The following is a 3,925-nucleotide window of genomic DNA, read 5'->3' as shown; positions in this document are numbered from 1 at the left end:
TCCCCCCCACCTTCTCCTCCTCCTCCTTCTCTTTCTTCTTCTTCAGTGGCCTGTCTTCTGCTGTCCAGAATTCCCAGTGCTGCTCTGTCTTGGGTTAAGGGGCACTGTAGTTGTCCGGCTGTGCTAAGTGTGAGTGGCTATGCCTGCAACTAGGGAACGGGTCGGGGGAATATTAGTAAACCCAAATTACTGCAGACTCAGAGCTGTGTTCTCCAATAAGCTTTATTAGTAATGAAAGCAATGGTCTGATCTCCATCTCTTTCAATTGGTTGTGGTTTCAGGAGGGGAAAGGGGGTTTTATTTATTGGCCTCCTCAAAACCCAACAATCTGGAATTCTGAGCACTTGGGCCAACTTAAATACAAATAATCTGAAATATATAACATTTGGACCAGAAAATTAGAACAAACAGGAGGAAAGATACGGGTTTGGGGGTCAAAGAGGATCTAGAAAAACAGGAACAAGAACAGTATAAGTCAAGATTCCTGTTGCAACTGTTCTGTTTTCTTGAGTAGATCAGAAAATACAAGACAGTTTCTCTCAAGCTTTGGGCCCTTCAGTAGTGCCTGGGGAGTTTGTTAAAAACACAGACGCATGGGGCCCATGACTTGCACACAGAAGACCTTGGGTGGGGCCCTGCACCTGTGTGTTTAACCAGCCTCTGAGGTGTTTAACACCCCCAAAGTTTGGAAACCTCCAGAGTTTAAGGATCCCCAGTCATTGTTATCAAGGGCAAAAACACTTTTCAAAACATTTCATATCACGCTGGAACCAGGTGGGCAGTTTCTGCAGAAAGCCAGCAACACAACAGAAGCGTATGAGAAAATCATAGGATTGAAGGAGAGGGGTGCTGGCTGGGGAAGAAGAAAGGTCAAGGCACACCAGAAGGAGAGAAATGCAGGAACAGTTTAGTTGGCAGGCTGAATATGCAATCACAGGCCAAGTTATGCAGTGACTTGAAGCCCAAGGTCATGGAATGCAAACAGTTCCTTGGGAACCTGAAAGGGTGGCACACATTTACAGGGAAAAGAACCTTGCTTCCAGAGTTCCTGTTCCATCCAGGCTTCTGGCCAAATGTCTTGAGTCACAATCCCCTGGGATCCTGTTTCTACTGGGAACTGGCCCAGAGAAAGGCCTACCCTCCTCATCTACCTTTATAGACACATGGTGGAGCCAACGATGGCTCTCTGTGGATGAGATAACATTCAAAAATGCTTTCTAAAGCATAAAGCAGTAAACAAAGGTGAACCTTATTACTCTGATTCCCCTGGGTCTTGTCTTTCCTGATGCCTTCCACCATGAGTGTTCTTAGGACACTCAGCTCCTTACAGGCTGGCGTTGTGTCAGTTAACAGTTTGTAAGTGCTCAGCTATTTACATTGGCTCAGCTATTTACATTGAAGTCTTGAATATGAGGCAGCAGGCATTTTTTTCTTTTTTAAAATCAGTGTGCAGCCTTTTCTTCCTCCCCCCTCCCCCACTTCCTCCCTGAGTCACTGCTCATGAACTCTCTTCTCACAGATACTCCTGTCTTGACCGCCCACTAAATGGTTTTCTTATGCTGCAAGAAACAATTTGTTTCTTGCAGCATAAGGAACAAATATTTGCAAACAAATATTTCTGCTGGATGACTACCGCTCTTGAATTGAAACAGGGCCTCTATTAGAGGTGACTGATCTACCATATTCCAAACTCACCTTCTATTTTGTCTCTGTAAAGCACAAGATGGTTGTGGGAAAAAAAAAAAAAAAAACCCAACCATACAAACAGTCGAAAAAAACAACTGTTGCCCTTCAGGAAGTTGAAAAGTTTAGGGGTGAACATAAACATCCTGTGCTTTCTGTAAGCACTCACTTATTGATCATGAATCGATGTGACCTATTCTCAAAGGGGTGTTTATTTTCCCCCTCCAGTTATTGGTTCATTCCCTTGACAAATATTTCTTGAGAACTATCATGTAGTAGGCCCTGAGCTAGGCCCCAGGACTCCACTAGTGACCAAAATGGAAGAGATCCACAACACTGAAGAGCTCAGGTAAAAATGTCCCAAGATATTGCCTGCAAGGTAAATAGTACTTATGTATCTGGTATTATAGGACCAAAGTAGCAAACATGGAATATTTGGGGGTGAGGGTGGGAAAGGCACAGAATGCAATAAAATAGTTCTGGGAGTAAGAGTGCGTGGAATAGAACCCCTCTAATTCCTCCAGCGCGGCATTCTTGCTTGGTCCCTCCCTGTATCATAATGCAAAGGCACTTGTGGTTGGAGTCCTAGAGGGAACAGAGACTGGAAAACAAAACAAAATGAAACAAAACAAAACACAGTTGAGAGTGAGGCCTGACAAAAAGCCAAAGAAGATTAATTAGCTAAGAATTTTGCCTAGTGCTATTCAGCTTAGTGGAGCTATCTGGTCAATATAATTTATTCAGTACCATGGACCAGCATCCTTCCATGAGTTTTGAGTGTATAATATAATCCTTGATCAGCACTGAAAGAACTTTGAATATCTCTTAAGGCTGTTGAAATTTGTGAATTGGATTATTTAATGTTTTAAGTAGGTTTTACATTCACACAGTCCAAAATCTAAGAGGTACAAGAGTATAAGTGAAATGTCTCCCTTTTACTTCTGTTTTCTAATACCCAACACTCCTGTTCTGAAGGAATCGATTCAGTTTGGTCGATATCCTTGTTTTATCTATATTTTATGGATATAATAAGGAGGATTCTTGACTAGATTTCTAACTTGAGAATAGACCTCATCTTGGTCCTGTGGCAACCTGTCCTTCTAGACTGTATCCTGTTCTACAGGACTGACATGAATCAGAAGTTCAGATTTTATTTTTCAGATGAGTATAGGGTGAGCTGTTCTCAAGGGGGAAAAGAACGGGAAAAACAACTAGAAGAGGCATGAAAAAATATATTTTAGTATTAATACTCTTAAGAGTGTTTTATGCCATCAAACAGCTTCTGCCAAACAAAGTTATACTGTCAAGTTTTAAAAATCTTGTTTCCTAAGGAAAACTATACCTAGTTCTATTAAGATTATAAAAATAATAGGCCTTGTTAAGAGCTATGTAGTGTTCATTTAAACTTCACAACAGTCACACGTGGGTACATTTTATACATGAAGAAAATCAAAGCTAGACAAGCTAAGCAAATATTAAGTTTTCAAACCTAGATCAGGGCTCCAGAACTCTCACTCTTACTTTGCATGATACTCATTATCTATCCTAATAGAGAATAGCCAAAAAAGGCACATGGCAACATTTTGGGTTCATCCATTCTTGTTGATGTTTATTCAAAATCTTTTATTCTCAAATTTTAGGATCCATCAAAATCACTCATATTTAAATGCAGATTCCCAGGCCTCACCACTGACTTAGAGAATTAGAATCTCTGAGGGAAGGGCTCTGGACATGCTTATTCTAACCAGCACTTGGAATCACAGGCAGGTGACACTAAGGCAGGTGGCTGTAAGCATACTAACAAATGTACCTGTGATAGTTCGTGTTTTCCAAAGTTGGCCACAACCATATCTTCCATCACACACATACTGTGCTAGTTTCTAGAATCTCTCCACTCCCTTTTCAAGAGGTGGAGTCCATGCCACATACCTTGGAAACTGCGTGGGTTTTGTGATTAGTCAACCAATAAATTATCATGGGAGATGCAATGTGACTCCCAGGGCTAGGTCAAAAAAGACGATTCAGCCTCTGTTTTTGCTAGCTAGAATAGTCGCCCATGGAATCTAGCCACCATGTACTGAGAAAGGCAAAGCTGCCCCAGGGAGAGGCCCACTTGGAGAGAAACTCATAGTCCGCATGAACTTGCCAGCAATGTGAGCCATCTTGGAAGTGGATCTGGGCCCATTCAGGCTGCCCAGGCTGACACAGCACAGCATGGGGCAGAGATGTGCCTTCCATGCCA

The sequence above is a fragment of the Panthera tigris genome, chromosome B4 (assembly GCF_018350195.1).
Source record: "Panthera tigris isolate Pti1 chromosome B4, P.tigris_Pti1_mat1.1, whole genome shotgun sequence".
Lineage (NCBI taxonomy): Eukaryota > Metazoa > Chordata > Mammalia > Carnivora > Felidae > Panthera > Panthera tigris.
This window is presented reverse-complemented; position numbering follows the sequence as displayed.